Raw genomic sequence first — 25,663 nt, 5'->3', positions numbered from 1 at the left:
GGAAATGCGCAATGCACAAATGTAGAGAGAGATAATTCCAAGGAGTGTCTGTAATTTTTAGGGATTGTAAGCCCTTTTTAGTTCTTATATATCAGGTTTTGCAATCGTCGGGGAATTTTGAACTGAGTGTTGACTCCCAATCCGTAAGTCATTTCTTGGGTAATATAGCCCGTAACGCATGATAAATCACTTTACAATCATCTATGATCGTTAGGTCAGCTTTTTGTAAATGGGCAAAATAATGGCCAGTTTGACTCGGGCAAATATCCCACCGCACGTTCACTTTTAGAATTTAATGAACGTTTGTCATTCTCTTCAAAAGGTTTTGATCCATAGGTGATTTGCATCTTTAACGCGTTTGAAGCATGCACATCCATTTTTAAAGCATGTGTGGAAGAAATCTCATTCTTATAAAATTCCAAGCTGTTAGGGTTGAACTGGTGGAATTTCCCAAACTTGGACAGCAAAACTTTTGGGTTCATTTGTGGTGTGTGAATAGATTTTCTTTACTTACATTTGTTATTGTTTTAAAATTTTTCCAAACATAAACTCTAAAATTTTCATTTTGTGGTGATCTATGTGCATTTTTGGTTTACGGGATGAAGGGAGACCGAAAACTCAAACTTTTTATTTAAGAAAAATGAGTTCATCTAAAATGGAAATGCGCAATGCACAAATGTAGAGAGAGATAATTCCAAGGAGTGTCTGTAATTTTTAGGGATTGTAAGCCCTTTTTAGTTCTTATATATCAGGTTTTGCAATCGTCGGGGAATTTTGAACTGAGTGTTGTCTCCCAATCCGTAAGTCATTTCTTAGGGTAATATAGCCCGTAACGCATGATAAATCACTTTACAATCATCTATGATCGTTAGGTCAGCTTTTTGTAAATGGGCAAAATAATGGCTAGTTTGACTCGGGCAAATATCCCACCGCACGTTCACTTTTAGAATTTAATGAACGTTTGTCATTCTCTTCAAAAGGTTTTGATCCATAGGTGATTTGCATCTTTAACGCGTTTGAAGCATGCACATCCATTTTTAAAGCATGTGTGGAAGAAATCTCATTCTTATAAAATTCCAAGCTGTTAGGGTTGAACTGGTGGAATTTCCAAAACCTGGACAGCAAAACTTTTGGGTTCATTTGTGGTGTGTGAATAGATTTTCTTTACTTACATTTGTTATTGTTTTAAAATTTTTCCAAACATAAACTCTAAAATTTTCATTTTGTGGTGATCTATTTGCATTTTTGGTTTACGGGATGAAGGGAGACCGAAAACTCAAAGTTTTTATTTAAGAAAAATGAGTACATCTAAAATGGAAATGCGCAATGCACAAATGTAGAGAGAGATAATTCCAAGGAGTGTCTGTAATTTTTAGGGATTGTAAGCCCTTTTTAGTTCTTATATATCAGGTTTTGCAATCGTCGGGGAATTTTGAACTGAGTGTTGACTCCCAATCCGTAAGTCATTTCTTAGGGTAATATAGCCCGTAACGCATGATAAATCACTTTACAATCATCTATGATCGTTAGGTCAGCTTTTTGTAAATGGGCAAAATAATGGCTAGTTTGGCTCGGGCAAATATCCCACCGCACGTTCACTTTTAGAATTTAATGAACGTTTGTCATTCTCTTCAAAAGGTTTTGATCCATAGGTGATTTGCATCTTTAACGCGTTTGAAGCATGCACATCCATTTTTAAAGCATGTGTGGAAGAAATCTCATTCTTATAAAATTCCAAGCTGTTAGGGTTGAACTGGTGGAATTTCCCAAACTTGGACAGCAAAACTTTTGGGTTCATTTGTGGTGTGTGAATAGATTTTCTTTACTTACATTTGTTATTGTTTTAAAATTTTTCCAAACATAAACTCTAAAATTTTCATTTTGTGGTGATCTATTTGCATTTTTGGTTTACGGGATGAAGGGAGACCGAAAACTCAAAGTTTTTATTTAAGAAAAATGAGTACATCTAAAATGGAAATGCGCAATGCACAAATGTAAAGAGAGATAATTCCAAGGAGTGTCTGTAATTTTTAGGGATTGTAAGCCCTTTTTAGTTCTTATATATCAGGTTTTGCAATCGTCGGGGAATTTTGAACTGAGTGTTGACTCCCAATCCGTAAGTTATTTCTTAGGGTAATATAGCCCGTAACGCATGATAAATCACTTTACAATCATCTATGATCGTTAGGTCAGCTTTTTGTAAATGGGCAAAATAATGGCTAGTTTGGCTCGGGCAAATATCCCACCGCACGTTCACTTTTAGAATTTAATGAACGTTTGTCATTCTCTTCAAAAGGTTTTGATCCATAGGTGATTTGCATCTTTAACGCGTTTGAAGCATGCACATCCATTTTTAAAGCATGTGTGGAAGAAATCTCATTCTTATAAAATTCCAAGCTGTTAGGGTTGAACTGGTGGAATTTCCCAAACTTGGACAGCAAAACTTTTGGGTTCATTTGTGGTGTGTGAATAGATTTTCTTTACTTACATTTGTTATTGTTTTAAAATTTTTCCAAACATAAACTCTAAAATTTTCATTTTGTGGTGATCTATTTGCATTTTTGGTTTACGGGATGAAGGGAGACCGAAAACTCAAAGTTTTTATTTAAGAAAAATGAGTACATCTAAAATGGAAATGCGCAATGCACAAATGTAGAGAGAGATAATTCCAAGGAGTGTCTGTAATTTTTAGGGATTGTAAACCCTTTTTAGTTCTTATATATCAGGTTTTGCAATCGTCGGGGAATTTTGAACTGAGTGTTGACTCCCAATCCGTAAGTCATTTCTTAGGGTAATATAGCCCGTAACGCATGATAAATCACTTTACAATCATCTATGATCGTTAGGTCAGCTTTTTGTAAATGGGCAAAATAATGGCTAGTTTGGCTCGGGCAAATATCCCACCGCACGTTCACTTTTAGAATTTAATGAACGTTTGTCATTCTCTTCAAAAGGTTTTGATCCATAGGTGATTTGCATCTTTAACGCGTTTGAAGCATGCAGATCCATTTTTAAAGCATGTGTGGAAGAAATCTCATTCTTATAAAATTCCAAGCTGTTAGGGTTGAACTGGTGGAATTTCCCAAACTTGGACAGCAAAACTTTTGGGTTCATTTGTGGTGTGTGAATAGATTTTCTTTACTTACATTTGTTATTGTTTTAAAATTTTTCCAAACATAAACTCTAAAATTTTCATTTTGTGGTGATCTATTTGCATTTTTGGTTTACGGGATGAAGGGAGACCGAAAACTCAAAGTTTTTATTTAAGAAAAATGAGTACATCTAAAATGGAAATGCGCAATGCACAAATGTAGAGAGAGATAATTCCAAGGAGTGTCTGTAATTTTTAGGGATTGTAAGCCCTTTTTAGTTCTTATATATCAGGTTTTGCAATCGTCGGGGAATTTTGAACTGAGTGTTGACTCCCAATCCGTAAGTCATTTCTTAGGGTAATATAGCCCGTAACGCATGATAAATCACTTTACAATCATCTATGATCGTTAGGTCAGCTTTTTGTAAATGGGCAAAATAATGGCTAGTTTGACTCGGGCAAATATCCCACCGCACGTTCACTTTTAGAATTTAATGAACGTTTGTCATTCTCTTCAAAAGGTTTTGATCCATAGGTGATTTGCATCTTTAACGCGTTTGAAGCATGCACATCCATTTTTAAAGCATGTGTGGAAGAAATCTCATTCTTATAAAATTCCAAGCTGTTAGGGTTGAACTGGTGGAATTTCCCAAACTTGGACAGCAAAACTTTTGGGTTCATTTGTGGTGTGTGAATAGATTTTCTTTACTTACATTTGTTATTGTTTTAAAATTTTTCCAAACATAAACTCTAAAATTTTCATTTTGTGGTGATCTATTTGCATTTTTGGTTTACGGGATGAAGGGAGACCGAAAACTCAAAGTTTTTATTTAAGAAAAATGAGTACATCTAAAATGGAAATGCGCAATGCACAAATGTAGAGAGAGATAATTCCAAGGAGTGTCTGTAATTTTTAGGGATTGTAAACCCTTTTTAGTTCTTATATATCAGGTTTTGCAATCGTCGGGGAATTTTGAACTGAGTGTTGACTCCCAATCCGTAAGTCATTTCTTAGGGTAATATAGCCCGTAACGCATGATAAATCACTTTACAATCATCTATGATCGTTAGGTCAGCTTTTTGTAAATGGGCAAAATAATGGCTAGTTTGGCTCGGGCAAATATCCCACCGCACGTTCACTTTTAGAATTTAATGAACGTTTGTCATTCTCTTCAAAAGGTTTTGATCCATAAGTGATTTGCATCTTTAACGCGTTTGAAGCATGCACATCCATTTTTAAAGCATGTGTGGAAGAAATCTCATTCTTATAAAATTCCAAGCTGTTAGGGTTGAACTGGTGGAATTTCCCAAACTTGGACAGCAAAACTTTTGGGTTCATTTGTGGTGTGTGAATAGATTTTCTTTACTTACATTTGTTATTGTTTAAAAATTTTTCCAAACATAAACTCTAAAATTTTCATTTTGTGGTGATCTATTTGCATTTTTGGTTTACGGGATGAAGGGAGACCGAAAACTCAAAGTTTTTATTTAAGAAAAATGAGTACATCTAAAATGGAAATGCGCAATGCACAAATGTAGAGAGAGATAATTCCAAGGAGTGTCTGTAATTTTTTGGGATTGTAAGCCCTTTTTAGTTCTTACATATCAGGTTTTGCAATCGTCGGGGAATTTTGAACTGAGTGTTCACTCCCAATCCGTAAGTCATTTCTTAGGGTAATATAGCCCGTAACGCATGATAAATCACTTTACAATCATCTATGATCGTTAGGTCAGCTTTTTGTAAATGGGCAAAATAATGGCTAGTTTGGCTCGGGCAAATATCCCACCGCACGTTCACTTTTAGAATTTAATGAACGTTTGTCATTCTCTTCAAAAGGTTTTGATCCATAGGTGATTTGCATCTTTAATGCGTTTGAAGCATGCACATCCATTTTTAAAGCATGTGTGGAAGAAATCTCATTCTTATAAAATTCCAAGCTGTTAGGGTTGAACTGGTGGAATTTCCCAAACTTGGACAGCAAAACTTTTGGGTTCATTTGTGGTGTGTGAATAGATTTTCTTTACTTACATTTGTTATTGTTTTAAAATTTTTCCAAACATAAACTCTAAAATTTTCATTTTGTGGTGATCTATTTGCATTTTTGGTTTACAGGATGAAGGGAGACCGAAAACTCAAAGTTTTTATTTAAGAAAAATGAGTACATCTAAAATGGAAATGCGCAATGCACAAATGTAGAGAGAGATAATTCCAAGGAGTGTCTGTAATTTTTAGGGATTGTAAGCCCTTTTTAGTTCTTATATATCAGGTTTTGCAATCGTCGGGGAATTTTGAACTGAGTGTTGACTCCCAATCCGTAAGTCATTTCTTAGGGTAATATAGCCCGTAACGCATGATAAATCACTTTACAATCATCTATGATCGTTAGGTCAGCTTTTTGTAAATGGGCAAAATAATGGCTAGTTTGGCTCGGGCAAATATCCCACCGCACGTTCACTTTTAGAATTTAATGAACGTTTGTCATTCTCTTCAAAAGGTTTTGATCCATAGGTGATTTGCATCTTTAACGCGTTTGAAGCATGCACATCCATTTTTAAAGCATGTGTGGAAGAAATCTCATTCTTATAAAATTCCAAGCTGTTAGGGTTGAACTGGTGGAATTTCCCAAACTTGGACAGCAAAACTTTTGGGTTCATTTGTGGTGTGTGAATAGATTTTCTTTACTTACATTTGTTATTGTTTTAAAATTTTTCCAAACATAAACTCTAAAATTTTCATTTTGTGGTGATCTATTTGCATTTTTGGTTTACGGGATGAAGGGAGACCGAAAACTCAAAGTTTTTATTTAAGAAAAATGAGTACATCTAAAATGGAAATGCGCAATGCACAAATGTAGAGAGAGATAATTCCAAGGAGTGTCTGTAATTTTTAGGGATTGTAAGCCCTTTTTAGTTCTTATATATCAGGTTTTGCAATCGTCGGGGAATTTTGAACTGAGTGTTGACTCCCAATCCGTAAGTCATTTCTTAGGGTAATATAGCCCGTAACGCATGATAAATCACTTTACAATCATCTATGATCGTTAGGTCAGCTTTTTGTAAATGGGCAAAATAATGGCTAGTTTGGCTCGGGCAAATATCCCACCGCACGTTCACTTTTAGAATTTAATGAACGTTTGTCATTCTCTTCAAAAGGTTTTGATCCATAGGTGATTTGCATCTTTAACGCGTTTGAAGCATGCACATCCATTTTTAAAGCATGTGTGGAAGAAATCTCATTCTTATAAAATTCCAAGCTGTTAGGGTTGAACTGGTGGAATTTCCCAAACTTGGACAGCAAAACTTTTGGGTTCATTTGTGGTGTGTGAATAGATTTTCTTTACTTACATTTGTTATTGTTTTACAATTTTTCCAAACATAAACTCTAAAATTTTCATTTTGTGGTGATCTATTTGCATTTTTGGTTTACGGGATGAAGGGAGATCGAAAACTCAAAGTTTTTATTTAAGAAAAATGAGTACATCTAAAATGGAAATGCGCAATGCACAAATGTAGAGAGAGATAATTCCAAGGAGTGTCTGTAATTTTTAGGGATTGTAAGCCCTTTTTAGTTCTTATATATCAGGTTTTGCAATCGTCGGGGAATTTTGAACTGAGTGTTGACTCCCAATCCGTAAGTCATTTCTTAGGGTAATATAGCCCGTAACGCATGATAAATCACTTTACAATCATCTATGATCGTTAGGTCAGCTTTTTGTAAATGGGCAAAATAATGGCTAGTTTGGCTCGGGCAAATATCCCACCGCACGTTCACTTTTAGAATTTAATGAACGTTTGTCATTCTCTTCAAAAGGTTTTGATCCATAGGTGATTTGCATCTTTAACGCGTTTGAAGCATGCACATCCATTTTTAAAGCATGTGTGGAAGAAATCTCATTCTTATAAAATTCCAAGCTGTTAGGGTTGAACTGGTGGAATTTCCCAAACTTGGACAGCAAAACTTTTGGGTTCATTTGTGGTGTGTGAATAGATTTTCTTTACTTACATTTGTTATTGTTTTAAAATTTTTCCAAACATAAACTCTAAAATTTTCATTTTGTGGTGATCTATTTGCATTTTTGGTTTACGGGATGAAGGGAGACCGAAAACTCAAAGTTTTTATTTAAGAAAAATGAGTACATCTAGAATGGAAATGCGCAATGCACAAATGTAGAGAGAGATAATTCCAAGGAGTGTCTGTAATTTTTTGGGATTGTAAGCCCTTTTTAGTTCTTATATATCAATTTTTGCAATCGTCGGGGAATTTTGAACTGAGTGTTGACTCCCAACCCGTAAGTCATTTCTTAGGGTAATATAGCCCGTAACGCATGATAAATCACTTTACAATCATCTATGATCGTTAGGTCAGCTTTTTGTAAATGGGCAAAATAATGGCTAGTTTGGCTCGGGCAAATATCCCACCGCACGTTCACTTTTAGAATTTAATGAACGTTTGTCATTCTCTTCAAAAGGTTTTGATCCATAGGTGATTTGCATCTTTAACGCGTTTGAAGCATGCGCATCCATTTTTAAAGCATGTGTGGAAGAAATCTCATTCTTATAAAATTCCAAGCTGTTAGGGTTGAACTGGTGGAATTTCCCAAACTTGGACAGCAAAACTTTTGGGTTCATTTGTGGTGTGTGAATAGATTTTCTTTACTTACATTTGTTATTGTTTTAAAATTTTTCCAAACATAAACTCTAAAATTTTCATTTTGTGGTGATCTATTTGCATTTTTGGTTTACGGGATGAAGGGAGACCGAAAACTCAAATTTTTTATTTAAGAAAAATGAGTACATCTAAAATGGAAATGCGCAATGCACAAATGTAGAGAGAGATAATTCCAAGGAGTGTCTGTAATTTTTAGGGATTGTAAGCCCTTTTTAGTTCTTATATATCAGGTTTTGCAATCGTCGGGGAATTTTGAACTGAGTGTTGACTCCCAATCCGTAAGTCATTTCTTAGGGTAATATAGCCCGTAACGCATGATAAATCACTTTACAATCATCTATGATCGTTAGGTCAGCTTTTTGTAAATGGGCAAAATAATGGCTAGTTTGGCTCGGGCAAATATCCCACCGCACGTTCACTTTTAGAATTTAATGAACGTTTGTCATTCTCTTCAAAAGGTTTTGATCCATAGGTGATTTGCATCTTTAACGCGTTTGAAGCATGCACATCCATTTTTAAAGCATGTGTGGAAGAAATCTCATTCTTATAAAATTCCAAGCTGTTAGGGTTGAACTGGTGGAATTTCCCAAACTTGGACAGCAAAACTTTTGGGTTCATTTGTGGTGTGTGAATAGATTTTCTTTACTTACATTTGTTATTGTTTTAAAATTTTTCCAAACATAAACTCTAAAATTTTCATTTTGTGGTGATCTATTTGCATTTTTGGTTTACGGGATGAAGGGAGACCGAAAACTCAAAGTTTTTATTTAAAAAAAATGAGTACATCTAGAATGGAAATGCGCAATGCACAAATGTAGAGAGAGATAATTCCAAGGAGTGTTTGTAATTTTTAGGGATTGTAAGCCCTTTTTAGTTCTTATATATCAGGTTTTGCAATCGTCGGGGAATTTTGAACTGAGTGTTGACTCCCAATCCGTAAGTCATTTCTTAGGGTAATATAGCCCGTAACGCATGATAAATCACTTTACAATCATCTATGATCGTTAGGTCAGCTTTTTGTAAATGGGCAAAATAATGGCTAGTTTGGCTCGGGCAAATATCCCACCGCACGTTCACTTTTAGAATTTAATGAACGTTTGTCATTCTCTTCAAAAGGTTTTGATCCATAGGTGATTTGCATCTTTAACGCGTTTGAAGCATGCACATCCATTTTTAAAGCATGTGTGGAAGAAATCTCATTCTTATAAAATTCCAAGCTGTTAGGGTTGAACTGGTGGAATTTCCCAAACTTGGACAGCAAAACTTTTGGGTTCATTTGTGGTGTGTGAATAGATTTTCTTTACTTACATTTGTTATTGTTTTAAAATTTTTCCAAACATAAACTCTAAAATTTTCATTTTGTGGTGATCTATTTGCATTTTTGGTTTACGGGATGAAGGGAGACCGAAAACTCAAAGTTTTTATTTAAGAAAAATGAGTACATCTAAAATGGAAATGCGCAATGCACAAATGTAGAGAGAGATAATTCCAAGGAGTGTCTGTAATTTTTAGGGATTGTAAGCCCTTTTTAGTTCTTATATATCAGGTTTTGCAATCGTCGGGGAATTTTGAACTGAGTGTTGACTCCCAATCCGTAAGTCATTTCTTAGGGTAATATAGCCTGTAACGCATGATAAATCACTTTACAATCATCTATGATCGTTAGGTCAGCTTTTTGTAAATGGGCAAAATAATGGCTAGTTTGGCTCGGGCAAATATCCCACCGCACGTTCACTTTTAGAATTTAATGAACGTTTGTCATTCTCTTCAAAAGGTTTTGATCCATAGGTGATTTGCATCTTTAACGCGTTTGAAGCATGCACATCCATTTTTAAAGCATGTGTGGAAGAAATCTCATTCTTATAAAATTCCAAGCTGTTAGGGTTGAACTGGTGGAATTTCCCAAACTTGGACAGCAAAACTTTTGGGTTCATTTGTGGTGTGTGAATAGATTTTCTTTACTTACATTTGTTATTGTTTTAAAATTTTTCCAAACATAAACTCTAAAATTTTCATTTTGTGGTGATCTATTTGCATTTTTGGTTTACGGGATGAAGGGAGACCGAAAACTCAAAGTTTTTATTTAAGAAAAATGAGTACATCTAAAATGGAAATGCGCAATGCACAAATGTAGAGAGAGATAATTCCAAGGAGTGTCTGTAATTTTTAGGGATTGTAAGCCCTTTTTAGTTCTTATATATCAGGTTTTGCAATCGTCGGGGAATTTTGAACTGAGTGTTGACTCCCAATCCGTAAGTCATTTCTTAGGGTAATATAGCCCGTAACGCATGATAAATCACTTTACAATCATCTATGATCGTTAGGTCAGCTTTTTGTAAATGGGCAAAATAATGGCTAGTTTGACTCGGGCAAATATCCCACCGCACGTTCACTTTTAGAATTTAATGAACGTTTGTCATTCTCTTCAAAAGGTTTTGATCCATAGGTGATTTGCATCTTTAACGCGTTTGAAGCATGCACATCCATTTTTAAAGCATGTGTGGAAGAAATCTCATTCTTATAAAATTCCAAGCTGTTAGGGTTGAACTGGTGGAATTTCCCAAACTTGGACAGCAAAACTTTTGGGTTCATTTGTGGTGTGTGAATAGATTTTCTTTACTTACATTTGTTATTGTTTTAAAATTTTTCCAAACATAAACTCTAAAATTTTCATTTTGTGGTGATCTATTTGCATTTTTGGTTTACGGGATGAAGGGAGACCGAAAACTCAAAGTTTTTATTTAAGAAAAATGAGTACATCTAAAATGGAAATGCGCAATGCACAAATGTAGAGAGAGATAATTCCAAGGAGTGTCTGTAATTTTTAGGGATTGTAAGCCCTTTTTAGTTCTTATATATCAGGTTTTGCAATCGTCGGGGAATTTTGAACTGAGTGTTGACTCCCAATCCGTAAGTCATTTCTTAGGGTAATATAGCCCGTAACGCATGATAAATCACTTTACAATCATCTATGATCGTTAGGTCAGCTTTTTGTAAATGGGCAAAATAATGGCTAGTTTGGCTCGGGCAAATATCCCACCGCACGTTCACTTTTAGAATTTAATGAACGTTTGTCATTCTCTTCAAAAGGTTTTGATCCATAGGTGATTTGCATCTTTAACGCGTTTGAAGCATGCACATCCATTTTTAAAGCATGTGTGGAAGAAATCTCATTCTTATAAAATTCCAAGCTGTTAGGGTTGAACTGGTGGAATTTCCCAAACTTGGACAGCAAAACTTTTGGGTTCATTTGTGGTGTGTGAATAGATTTTCTTTACTTACATTTGTTATTGTTTTAAAATTTTTCCAAACATAAACTCTAAAATTTTCATTTTGTGGTGATCTATTTGCATTTTTGGTTTACGGGATGAAGGGAGACCGAAAACTCAAAGTTTTTATTTAAGAAAAATGAGTACATCTAGAATGGAAATGCGCAATGCACAAATGTAGAGAGAGATAATTCCAAGGAGTGTCTGTAATTTTTTGGGATTGTAAGCCCTTTTTAGTTCTTATATATCAGGTTTTGCAATCGTCGGGGAATTTTGAACTGAGTGTTGACTCCCAATCCGTAAGTCATTTCTTAGGGTAATATAGCCCGTAACGCATGATAAATCACTTTACAATCATCTATGATCGTTAGGTCAGCTTTTTGTAAATGGGCAAAATAATGGCTAGTTTGGCTCGGGCAAATATCCCACCGCACGTTCACTTTTAGAATTTAATGAACGTTTGTCATTCTCTTCAAAAGGTTTTGATCCATAGGTGATTTGCATCTTTAACGCGTTTGAAGCATGCACATCCATTTTTAAAGCATGTGTGGAAGAAATCTCATTCTTATAAAATTCCAAGCTGTTAGGGTTGAACTGGTGGAATTTCCCAAACTTGGACAGCAAAACTTTTGGGTTCATTTGTGGTGTGTGAATAGATTTTCTTTACTTACATTTGTTATTGTTTTAAAATTTTTCCAAACATAAACTCTAAAATTTTCATTTTGTGGTGATCTATTTGCATTTTTGGTTTACGGGATGAAGGGAGACCGAAAACTCAAAGTTTTTATTTAAGAAAAATGAGTACATCTAGAATGGAAATGCGCAATGCACAAATGTAGAGAGAGATAATTCCAAGGAGTGTCTGTAATTTTTAGGGATTGTAAGCCCTTTTTAGTTCTTATATATCAGGTTTTGCAATCGTCGGGGAATTTTGAACTGAGTGTTGACTCCCAATCCGTAAGTCATTTCTTAGGGTAATATAGCCCGTAACGCATGATAAATCACTTTACAATCATCTATGATCGTTAGGTCAGCTTTTTGTAAATGGGCAAAATAATGGCTAGTTTGGCTCGGGCAAATATCCCACCGCACGTTCACTTTTAGAATTTAATGAACGTTTGTCATTCTCTTCAAAAGGTTTTGATCCATAGGTGATTTGCATCTTTAACGCGTTTTAAGCATGCACATCCATTTTTAAAGCATGTGTGGAAGAAATCTCATTCTTATAAAATTCCAAGCTGTTAGGGTTGAACTGGTGGAATTTCCCAAACTTGGACAGCAAAACTTTTGGGTTCATTTGTGGTGTGTGAATAGATTTTCTTTACTTACATTTGTTATTGTTTTAAAATTTTTCCAAACATAAACTCTAAAATTTTCATTTTGTGGTGATCTATTTGCATTTTTGGTTTACGGGATGAAGGGAGACCGAAAACTCAAAGTTTTTATTTAAGAAAAATGAGTACATCTAAAATTGAAATGCGCAATGCACAAATGTAGAGAGAGATAATTCCAAGGAGTGTCTGTAATTTTTAGGGATTGTAAGCCCTTTTTAGTTCTTATATATCAGGTTTTGCAATCGTCGGGGAATTTTGAACTGAGTGTTGACTCCCAATCCGTAAGTCATTTCTTAGGGTAATATAGCCCGTAACGCATGATAAATCACTTTACAATCATCTATGATCGTTAGGTCAGCTTTTTGTAAATGGGCAAAATAATGGCTAGTTTGGCTCGGGCAAATATCCCACCGCACGTTCACTTTTAGAATTTAATGAACGTTTGTCATTCTCTTCAAAAGGTTTTGATCCATAGGTGATTTGCATCTTTAACGCGTTTGAAGCATGTACATCCATTTTTAAAGCATGTGTGGAAGAAATCTCATTCTTATAAAATTCCAAGCTGTTAGGGTTGAACTGGTGGAATTTCCCAAACTTGGACAGCAAAACTTTTGGGTTCATTTGTAGTGTGTGAATAGATTTTCTTTACTTACATTTGTTATTGTTTTAAAATTTTTCCAAACATAAACTCTAAAATTTTCATTTTGTGGTGATCTATTTGCATTTTTGGTTTACGGGATGAAGGGAGACCGAAAACTCAAAGTTTTTATTTAAGAAAAATGAGTACATCTAAAATGGAAATGCGCAATGCACAAATGTAGAGAGAGATAATTCCAAGGAGTGTCTGTAATTTTTAGGGATTGTAAGCCCTTTTTAGTTCTTATATATCAGGTTTTGCAATCGTCGGGGAATTTTGAACTGAGTGTTGACTCCCAATCCGTAAGTCATTTCTTAGGGTAATATAGCCCGTAACGCATGATAAATCACTTTACAATCATCTATGATCGTTAGGTCAGCTTTTTGTAAATGGGCAAAATAATGGCTAGTTTGGCTCGGGCAAATATCCCACCGCACGTTCACTTTTAGAATTTAATGAACGTTTGTCATTCTCTTCAAAAGGTTTTGATCCATAGGTGATTTGCATCTTTAACGCGTTTGAAGCATGCACATCCATTTTTAAAGCATGTGTGGAAGAAATCTCATTCTTATAAAATTCCAAGCTGTTAGGGTTGAACTGGTGGAATTTCCCAAACTTGGACAGCAAAACTTTTGGGTTCATTTGTGGTGTGTGAATAGATTTTCTTTACTTACATTTGTTATTGTTTTAAAATTTTTCCAAACATAAACTCTAAAATTTTCATTTTGTGGTGATCTATTTGCATTTTTGGTTTACGGGATGAAGGGAGACCGAAAGCTCAAAGTTTTTATTTAAGAAAAATGAGTACATCTAAAATGGAAATGCGCAATGCACAAATGTAGAGAGAGATAATTCCAAGGAGTGTCTGTAATTTTTAGGGATTGTAAGCCCTTTTTAGTTCTTATATATCAGGTTTTGCAATCGTCGGGGAATTTTGAACTGAGTGTTGACTCCCAATCCGTAAGTCATTTCTTAGGGTAATATAGCCCGTAACGCATGATAAATCACTTTACAATCATCTATGATCGTTAGGTCAGCTTTTTGTAAATGGGCAAAATAATGGCTAGTTTGACTCGGGCAAATATCCCACCGCACGTTCACTTTTAGAATTTAATGAACGTTTGTCATTCTCTTCAAAAGGTTTTGATCCATAGGTGATTTGCATCTTTAACGCGTTTGAAGCATCCACATCCATTTTTAAAGCATGTGTGGAAGAAATCTCATTCTTATAAAATTCCAAGCTGTTAGGGTTGAACTGGTGGAATTTCCCAAACTTGGACAGCAAAACTTTTGGGTTCATTTGTGGTGTGTGAATAGATTTTCTTTACTTACATTTGTTATTGTTTTAAAATTTTTCCAAACATAAACTCTAAAATTTTCATTTTGTGGTGATCTATTTGCATTTTTGGTTTACGGGATGAAGGGAGACCGAAAACTCAAAGTTTTTATTTAAGAAAAATGAGTACATCTAAAATGGAAATGCGCAATGCACAAACGTAGAGAGAGATAATTCCAAGGAGTGTCTGTAATTTTTAGGGATTGTAAGCCCTTTTTAGTTCTTATATATCAGGTTTTGCAATCGTCGGGGAATTTTGAACTGAGTGTTGACTCCCAATCCGTAAGTCATTTCTTAGGGTAATATAGCCCGTAACGCATGATAAATCACTTTACAATCATCTATGATCGTTAGGTCAGCTTTTTGTAAATGGGCAAAATAATGGCTAGTTTGGCTCGGGCAAATATCCCACCGCACGTTCACTTTTAGAATTTAATGAACGTTTGTCATTCTCTTCAAAAGGTTTTGATCCATAGGTGATTTGCATCTTTAACGCGTTTGAAGCATCCACATCCATTTTTAAAGCATGTGTGGAAGAAATCTCATTCTTATAAAATTCCAAGCTGTTAGGGTTGAACTGGTGGAATTTCCCAAACTTGGACAGCAAAACTTTTGGGTTCATTTGTGGTGTGTGAATAGATTTTCTTTACTTACATTTGTTATTGTTTTAAAATTTTTCCAAACATAAACTCTAAAATTTTCATTTTGTGGTGATCTATGTGCATTTTTGGTTTACGGGATGAAGGGAGACCGAAAACTCAAACTTTTTATTTAAGAAAAATGAGTTCATCTAAAATGGAAATGCGCAATGCACAAATGTAGAGAGAGATAATTCCAAGGAGTGTCTGTAATTTTTAGGGATTGTAAGCCCTTTTTAGTTCTTATATATCAGGTTTTGCAATCGTCGGGGAATTTTGAACTGAGTGTTGACTCCCAATCCGTAAGTCATTTCTTAGGGTAATATAGCCCGTAACGCATGATAAATCACTTTACAATCATCTATGATCGTTAGGTCAGCTTTTTGTAAATGGGCAAAATAATGGCTAGTTTGACTCGGGCAAATATCCCACCGCACGTTCACTTTTAGAATTTAATGAACGTTTGTCATTCTCTTCAAAAGGTTTTGATCCATAGGTGATTTGCATCTTTAACGCGTTTGAAGCATGCACATCCATTTTTAAAGCATGTGTGGAAGAAATCTCATTCTTATAAAATTCCAAGCTGTTAGGGTTGAACTGGTGGAATTTCCAAAACTTGGACAGCAAAACTTTTGGGTTCATTTGTGGTGTGTGAATAGATTTTCTTTACTTACATTTGTTATTGTTTTAAAATTTTTCCAAACATAAACTCTAAAATTTTCATTTTGTGGTGATCTATTTGCATTTTTGGTTTACGGGATGAAGGGAGACCGAAAACTCAAAGTTTTTATTTAAGAAAAATGAGTACATCTAAAATGGAAATGCGCAATGCACAAATGTAGAGAGAGATAATTCCAAGGAGTGTCTGTAATTTTTAGGGATTGTAAGCCCTTTTTAGTTCTTATATATCAGGTTTTGCAATCGTCGGGGAATTTTGAACTGAGTGTTGACTCCCAATCCGTAAGTCATTTCTTAGGGTAATATAGCCCGTAACGCATGATAAATCACTTTACAATCATCTATGATCGTTAGGTCAGCTTTTTGTAAATGGGCAAAATAATGGCTAGTTTGGCTCGGGCAAATATCCCACCGCACGTCCACTTTTAGAATTTAATGAACGTTTGTCATTCTCTTCAAAAGGTTTTGATCCATAGGTGATTTGCATCTTTAACGCGTTTGAAGCATGCACATCCATTTTTAAAGCATGTGTGGAAGAAATCTCATTCTTATAAAATTCCAAGCTGTTAGGGTTGAACTGGTGGAATTTCCCAAACTTGGACAGCAAAACTTTTGGGTTCATTTGTGGTGTGTGAATAGATTTTCTTTACTTACATTTGTTATTGTTTTAAAATTTTTCCAAACATAAACTCTAAAATTTTCATTTTGTGGTGATCTATGTGCATTTTTGGTTTACGGGATGAAGGGAGACCGAAAACTCAAACTTTTTATTTAAGAAAAATGAGTTCATCTAAAATGGAAATGCGCAATGCACAAATGTAGAGAGAGATAATTCCAAGGAGTGTCTGTAATTTTTAGGGATTGTAAGCCCTTTTTAGTTCTTATATATCAGGTTTTGCAATCGTCGGGGAATTTTGAACTGAGTGTTGACTCCCAATCCGTAAGTCATTTCTTAGGGTAATATAGCCCGTAACGCATGATAAATCACTTTACAATCATCTATGATCGTTAGGTCAGCTTTTTGTAAATGGGCAAAATAATGGCTAGTTTGACTCGGGCAAATATCCCACCGCACGTTCACTTTTAGAATTTAATGAACGTTTGTCATTCTCTTCAAAAGGTTTTGATCCATAGGTGATTTGCATCTTTAACGCGTTTGAAGCATGCACATCCATTTTTAAAGCATGTGTGGAAGAATTCTCTTTCTTATAAAATTCCAAGCTGTTAGGGTTGAACTGGTGGAATTTCCCAAACTTGGACAGCAAAACTTTTGGGTTCATTTGTGGTGTGTGAATAGATTTTCTTTACTTACATTTGTTATTGTTTTAAAATTTTTCCAAACATAAACTCTAAAATTTTCATTTTGTGGTGATCTATTTGCATTTTTGGTTTACGGGATGAAGGGAGACCGAAAACTCAAAGTTTTTATTTAAGAAAAATGAGTACATCTAAAATGGAAATGCGCAATGCACAAATGTAGAGAGAGATAATTCCAAGGAGTGTCTGTAATTTTTAGGGATTGTAAGCCCTTTTTAGTTCTTATATATCAGGTTTTGCAATCGTCGGGGAATTTTGAACTGAGTGTTGACTCCCAATCCGTAAGTCATTTCTTAGGGTAATATAGCCCGTAACGCATGATAAATCACTTTACAATCATCTATGATCGTTAGGTCAGCTTTTTGTAAATGGGCAAAATAATGGCTAGTTTGGCTCGGGCAAATATCCCACCGCACGTTCACTTTTAGAATTTAATGAACGTTTGTCATTCTCTTCAAAAGGTTTTGATCCATAGGTGATTTGCATCTTTAACGCGTTTGAAGCATGCACATCCATTTTTAAAGCATGTGTGGAAGAAATCTCATTCTTATAAAATTCCAAGCTGTTAGGGTTGAACTGGTGGAATTTCCCAAACTTGGACAGCAAAACTTTTGGGTTCATTTGTGGTGTGTGAATAGATTTTCTTTACTTACATTTGTTATTGTTTTAAAATTTTTCCAAACATAAACTCTAAAATTTTCATTTTGTGGTGATCTATTTGCATTTTTGGTTTACGGGATGAAGGGAGACCGAAAACTCAAAGTTTTTATTTAAGAAAAATGAGTACATCTAAAATGGAAATGCGCAATGCACAAATGTAGAGAGAGATAATTCCAAGGAGTGTCTGTAATTTTTAGGGATTGTAAGCCCTTTTTAGTTCTTATATATCAGGTTTTGCAATCGTCGGGGAATTTTGAACTGAGTGTTGACTCCCAATCCGTAAGTCATTTCTTAGGGTAATATAGCCCGTAGCGCATGATAAATCACTTTACAATCATCTATGATCGTTAGGTCAGCTTTTTGTAAATGGGCAAAATAATGGCTAGTTTGGCTCGGGCAAATATCCCACCGCACGTTCACTTTTAGAATTTAATGAACGTTTGTCATTCTCTTCAAAAGGTTTTGATCCATAGGTGATTTGCATCTTTAACGCGTTTGAAGCATGCACATCCATTTTTAAAGCATGTGTGGAAGAAATCTCATTCTTATAAAATTCCAAGCTGTTAGGGTTGAACTGGTGGAATTTCCCAAACTTGGACAGCAAAACTTTTGGGTTCATTTGTGGTGTGTGAATAGATTTTCTTTACTTACATTTGTTATTGTTTTAAAATTTTTCCAAACATAAACTCTAAAATTTTCATTTTGTGGTGATCTATTTGCATTTTTGGTTTACGGGATGAAGGGAGACCGAAAACTCAAAGTGTTAATTTAAGAAAAATGAGTACATCTAAAATGGAAATGCGCAATGCACAAATGTAGAGAGAGATAATTCCAAGGAGTGTCTGTAATTTTTAGGGATTGTTAGCCCTTTTTAGTTCTTATATATCAGGTTTTGCAATCGTCGGGGAATTTTGAACTGAGTGTTGACTCCCAATCCGTAAGTCATTTCTTAGGGTAATATAGCCCGTAACGCATGATAAATCACTTTACAATCATCTATGATCGTTAGGTCAGCTTTATGTAAATGGGCAAAATAATGGCTAGTTTGGCTCGGGCAAATATCCCACCGCACGTTCACTTTTAGAATTTAATGAACGTTTGTCATTCTCTTCAAAAGGTTTTGATCCATAGGTGATTTGCATCTTTAACGCGTTTGAAGCATGCAGATCCATTTTTAAAGCATGTGTGGAAGAAATCTCATTCTTATAAAATTCCAAGCTGTTAGGGTTGAACTGGTGGAATTTCCCAAACTTGGACAGCAAAACTTTTGGGTTCATTTGTGGTGTGTGAATAGATTTTCTTTACTTACATTTGTTATTGTTTTAAAATTTTTCCAAACATAAACTCTAAAATTTTCATTTTGTGGTGATCTATTTGCATTTTTGGTTTACGGGATGAAGGGAGACCGAAAACTCAAAGTTTTTATTTAAGAAAAATGAGTACATCTAAAATGGAAATGCGCAATGCACAAATGTAGAGAGAGATAATTCCAAGGTGTGTCTGTAATTTTTAGGGACTGTAAGCCCTTTTTAGTTCTTATATATCAGGTTTTGCAATCGTCGGGGAATTTTGAACTGAGTGTTGACTCCCAATCCGTAAGTCATTTCTTAGGGTAATATAGCCCGTAACGCATGATAAATCACTTTACAATCATCTATGATCGTTAGGTCAGCTTTTTGTAAATGGGCAAAATAATGGCTAGTTTGACTCGGGCAAATATCCCACCGCACGTTCACTTTTAGAATTTAATGAACGTTTGTCATTCTCTTCAAAAGGTTTTGATCCATAGGTGATTTGCATCTTTAACGCGTTTGAAGCATGCAGATCCATTTTTAAAGCATGTGTGGAAGAAATCTCATTCTTATAAAATTCCAAGCTGTTAGGGTTGAACTGGTGGAATTTCCCAAACTTGGACAGCAAAACTTTTGGGTTCATTTGTGGTGTGTGAATAGATTTTCTTTACTTACATTTGTTATTGTTTTAAAATTTTTCCAAACATAAACTCTAAAATTTTCATTTTGTGGTGATCTATTTGCATTTTTGGTTTACGGGATGAAGGGAGACCGAAAACTCAAAGTTTTTATTTAAGAAAAATGAGTACATCTAAAATGGAAATGCGCAATGCACAAATGTAGAGAGAGATAATTCCAAGGAGTGTCTGTAATTTTTAGGGATTGTAAGCCCTTTTTAGTTCTTATATATCAGGTTTTGCAATCGTCGGGGAATTTTGAACTGAGTGTTGACTCCCAATCCGTAAGTCATTTCTTAGGGTAATATAGCCCGTAGCGCATGATAAATCACTTTACAATCATCTATGATCGTTAGGTCAGCTTTTTGTAAATGGGCAAAATAATGGCTAGTTTGGCTCGGGCAAATATCCCACCGCACGTTCACTTTTAGAATTTAATGAACGTTTGTCATTCTCTTCAAAAGGTTTTGATCCATAGGTGATTTGCATCTTTAACGCGTTTGAAGCATGCACATCCATTTTTAAAGCATGTGTGGAAGAAATCTCATTCTTATAAAATTCCAAGCTGTTAGGGTTGAACTGGTGGAATTTCCCAAACTTGGACAGCAAAACTTTTGGGTTCATTTGTGGTGTGTGAATAGATTTTCTTTACTTACATTTGTTATTGTTTTAAAATTTTTCCAAACATAAACTCTAAAATTTTCATTTTGTGGTGATCTATTTGCATTTTTGGTTTACGGGATGAAGGGAGACCGAAAACTCAAAGTTTTTATTTAAGAAAAATGAGTACATCTAAAATGGAAATGCGCAATGCACAAATGTAGAGAGAGATAATTCCAAGGTGTGTCTGTAATTTTTAGGGACTGTAAGCCCTTTTTAGTTCTTATATATCAGGTTTTGCAATCGTCGGGGAATTTTGAACTGAGTGTTGACTCCCAATCCGTAAGTCATTTCTTAGGGTAATATAGCCCGTAACGCATGATAAATCACTTTACAATCATCTATGATCGTTAGGTCAGCTTTTTGTAAATGGGCAAAATAATGGCTAGTTTGACTCGGGCAAATATCCCACCGCACGTTCACTTTTAGAATTTAATGAACGTTTGTCATTCTCTTCAAAAGGTTTTGATCCATAGGTGATTTGCATCTTTAACGCGTTTGAAGCATGCAGATCCATTTTTAAAGCATGTGTGGAAGAAATCTCATTCTTATAAAATTCCAAGCTGTTAGGGTTGAACTGGTGGAATTTCCCAAACTTGGACAGCAAAACTTTTGGGTTCATTTGTGGTGTGTGAATAGATTTTCTTTACTTACATTTGTTATTGTTTTAAAATTTTTCCAAACATAAACTCTAAAATTTTCATTTTGTGGTGATCTATTTGCATTTTTGGTTTACGGGATGAAGGGAGACCGAAAACTCAAAGTTTTTATTTAAGAAAAATGAGTACATCTAAAATGGAAATGCGCAATGCACAAATGTAGAGAGAGATAATTCCAAGGAGTGTCTGTAATTTTTAGGGATTGTAAGCCCTTTTTAGTTCTTATATATCAGGTTTTGCAATCGTCGGGGAATTTTGAACTGAGTGTTGACTCCCAATCCGTAAGTCATTTCTTAGGGTAATATAGCCCGTAGCGCATGATAAATCACTTTACAATCATCTATGATCGTTAGGTCAGCTTTTTGTAAATGGGCAAAATAATGGCTAGTTTGGCTCGGGCAAATATCCCACCGCACGTTCACTTTTAGAATTTAATGAACGTTTGTCATTCTCTTCAAAAGGTTTTGATCCATAGGTGATTTGCATCTTTAACGCGTTTGAAGCATGCACATCCATTTTTAAAGCATGTGTGGAAGAAATCTCATTCTTATAAAATTCCAAGCTGTTAGGGTTGAACTGGTGGAATTTCCCAAACTTGGACAGCAAAACTTTTGGGTTCATTTGTGGTGTGTGAATAGATTTTCTTTACTTACATTTGTTATTGTTTTAAAATTTTTCCAAACATAAACTCTAAAATTTTCATTTTGTGGTGATCTATTTGCATTTTTGGTTTACGGGATGAAGGGAGACCGAAAACTCAAAGTGTTAATTTAAGAAAAATGAGTACATCTAAAATGGAAATGCGCAATGCACAAATGTAGAGAGAGATAATTCCAAGGAGTGTCTGTAATTTTTAGGGATTGTTAGCCCTTTTTAGTTCTTATATATCAGGTTTTGCAATCGTCGGGGAATTTTGAACTGAGTGTTGACTCCCAATCCGTAAGTCATTTCTTAGGGTAATATAGCCCGTAACGCATGATAAATCACTTTACAATCATCTATGATCGTTAGGTCAGCTTTATGTAAATGGGCAAAATAATGGCTAGTTTGACTCGGGCAAATATCCCACCGCACGTTCACTTTTAGAATTTAATGAACGTTTGTCATTCTCTTCAAAAGGTTTTGATCCATAGGTGATTTGCATCTTTAACGCGTTTGAAGCATGCACATCCATTTTTAAAGCATGTCTGGAAGAAATCTCATTCTTATAAAATTCCAAGCTGTTAGGGTTGAACTGGTGGAATTTCCCAAACTTGGACAGCAAAACTTTTGGGTTCATTTGTGGTGTGTGAATAGATTTTCTTTACTTACATTTGTTATTGTTTTAAAATTTTTCCAAACATAAACTCTAAAATTTTCATTTTGCGGTGATCTATTTGCATTTTTGGTTTACGGGATGAAGGGAGACCGAAAACTCAAAGTTTTTATTTAAGAAAAATGAGTACATCTAAAATGGAAATGCGCAATGCACAAATGTAGAGAGAGATAATTCCAAGGTGTCTCTGTAATTTTTAGGGACTGTAAGCCCTTTTTAGTTCTTATATATCAGGTTTATCAATCGTCGGGGAATTTTGAACTGAGTGTTGACTCCCAATCCGTAAGTCATTTCTTAGGGTAATATAGCCCGTAACGCATGATAAATCACTTTACAATCATCTATGATCGTTAGGTCAGCTTTTTTGTAAATGGGCAAAATAATGGCTAGTTTGACTCGGGCAAATATCCCACCGCACGTTCACTTTTAGAATTTAATGAACGTTTGTCATTCTCTTCAAAAGGTTTTGATCCATAGGTGATTTGCATCTTTAACGCGTTTGAAGCATGCAGATCCATTTTTAAAGCATGTGTGGAAGAAATCTCATTCTTACAAAATTCCAAGCTGTTAGGGTTGAACTGGTGGAATTTCCCAAATTTGGACAGCAAAACTTTTGGGTTCATTTGTGGTGTGTGAATAGATTTTCTTTACTTACATTTGTTATTGTTTTAAAATTTTTCCAAACATAAACTCTAAAATTTTCATTTTGTGGTGATCTATTTGCATTTTTGGTTTACGGGATGAAGGGAGACCGAAAACTCAAAGTTTTTATTTAAGAAAAATGAGTACATCTAAAATGGAAATGCGCAATGCACAAATGTAGAGAGAGATAATTCCAAGGAGTGTCTGTAATTTTTAGGGATTGTAAGCCCTTTTTAGTTCTTATATATCAGGTTTTGCAATCGTCGGGGAATTTTGAACTGAGTGTTGACTCCCAATCCGTAAGTCATTTCTCAGGGTAATATAGCCCGTAACGCATGATAAATCACTTTACAATCATCTATGATCGTTAGGTCAGCTTTTTGTAAATGGGCAAAATAATGGCTAGTTTGACTCGGGCAAATATCCCACCGCACGTTCACTTTTAGAATTTAATGAACGTTTGTCATTCTCTTCAAAAGGTTTTGATCCATAGGTGATTTGCATCTTTAACGCGTTTGAAGCATGCAGATCCATTTTCAAAGCATGTGTGGAAGAAATCTCATTCTTATAAAATTCCAAGCTGTTAGGGTTGAACTGGTGGAATTTCCCAAACTTGGACAGCAAAACTTTTGGGTTCATTTGTGGTGTGTGAATAGATTTTCTTTACTTACATTTGTTATTGTTTTAAAATTTTTCCAAACATAAACTCTAAAATTTTCATTTTGTTGTGATCTATTTGCATTTTTGGTTTACGGGATGAAGGGAGACCGAAAACTCAAAGTTTTTATTTAAGAAAAATGAGTACATCTAAAATGGAAATGCGCAATGCACAAATGAAGAGAGAGATAATTCCAAGGAGTGTCTGTAATTTTTAGGGATTGTAAGCCCTTTTTAGTTCTTATATATCAGGTTTTGCAATCGTCGGGGAATTTTGAACTGAGTGTTGACTCCCAACCCGTAAGTCATTTCTCAGGGTAATATAGCCCGTAACGCATGATAAATCACTTTACAATCATCTATGATCGTTAGGTCAGCTTTTTGTAAATGGGCAAAATAATGGCTAGTTTGACTCGGGCAAATATCCCACCGCACGTTCACTTTTAGAATTTAATGAACGTTTGTCATTCTCTTCAAAAGGTTTTGATCCATAGGTGATTTGCATCTTTAACGCGTTTGAAGCATGCATATCCATTTTTAAAGCATGTGCGGAAGAAATCTCATTCTTATAAAATTCCAAGCTGTTAGGGTTGAACTGGTGGAATTTCCCAAACTTGGACAGCAAAACTTTTGGGTTCATTTGTGGTGTGTGAATAGATTTTCTTTACTTACATTTGTTATTGTTTTAAAATTTTTCCAAACATAAACTCTAAAATTTTCATTTTGTGGTGATCTATTTGCATTTTTGGTTTACGGGATGAAGGGAGACCGAAAACTCAAAGTTTTTATTTAAGAAAAATGAGTACATCTAAAATGGAAATGCGCAATGCACAAATGTAGAGAGAGATAATTCCAAGGAGTGTCTGTAATTTTTAGGGATTGTAAGCCCTTTTTAGTTCTTATATATCAGGTTTTGCAATCGTCGGGGAATTTTGAACTGAGTGTTGACTCCCAATCCGTATGTCATTTCTCAGGGTAATATAGCCCGTAACGCATGATAAATCACTTTACAATCATCTATGATCGTTAGGTCAGCTTTTTGTAAATGGGCAAAATAATGGCTAGTTTGACTCGGGCAAATATCCCACCGCACGTTCACTTTTAGAATTTAATGAACGTTTGTCATTCTCTTCAAAAGGTTTTGATCCATAGGTGATTTGCATCTTTAACGCGTTTGAAGCATGCAGATCCATTTTTAAAGCATGTGTGGAAGAAATCTCATTCTTACAAAATTCCAAGCTGTTAGGGTTGAACTGGTGGAATTTCCCAAATTTGGACAGCAAAACTTTTGGGTTCATTTGTGGTGTGTGAATAGATTTTCTTTACTTACATTTGTTATTGTTTTAAAATTTTTCCAAACATAAACTCTAAAATTTTCATTTTGTGGTGATCTATTTGCATTTTTGGTTTACGGGATGAAGGGAGACCGAAAACTCAAAGTTTTTATTTAAGAAAAATGAGTACATCTAAAATGGAAATGCGCAATGCACAAATGTAGAGAGAGATAATTCCAAGGAGTGTCTGTAATTTTTAGGGATTGTAAGCCCTTTTTAGTTCTTATATATCAGGTTTTGCAATCGTCGGGGAATTTTGAACTGAGTGTTGACTCCCAATCCGTAAGTCATTTCTCAGGGTAATATAGCCCGTAACGCATGATAAATCACTTTACAATCATCTATGATCGTTAGGTCAGCTTTTTGTAAATGGGCAAAATAATGGCTAGTTTGACTCGGGCAAATATCCCACCGCACGTTCACTTTTAGAATTTAATGAACGTTTGTCATTCTCTTCAAAAGGTTTTGATCCATAGGTGATTTGCATCTTTAACGCGTTTGAAGCATGCAGATCCATTTTTAAAGCATGTGTGGAAGAAATCTCATTCTTATAAAATTCCAAGCTGTTAGGGTTGAACTGGTGGAATTTCCCAAACTTGGACAGCAAAACTTTTGGGTTCATTTGTGGTGTGTGAATAGATTTTCTTTACTTACATTTGTTATTGTTTTAAAATTTTTCCAAACATAAACTCTAAAATTTTCATTTTGTTGTGATCTATTTGCATTTTTGGTTTACGGGATGAAGGGAGACCGAAAACTCAAAGTTTTTATTTAAGAAAAATGAGTACATCTAAAATG

The sequence above is a fragment of the Aristolochia californica genome, unplaced genomic scaffold, assembly GCF_029961685.1.
Source record: "Aristolochia californica isolate CCGP_79_NKW_82.1479 unplaced genomic scaffold, dmAriCali1.0.hap1 SCAF_5, whole genome shotgun sequence".
Taxonomy (NCBI): Eukaryota; Viridiplantae; Streptophyta; class Magnoliopsida; order Piperales; family Aristolochiaceae; genus Aristolochia; species Aristolochia californica.
This window is presented reverse-complemented; position numbering follows the sequence as displayed.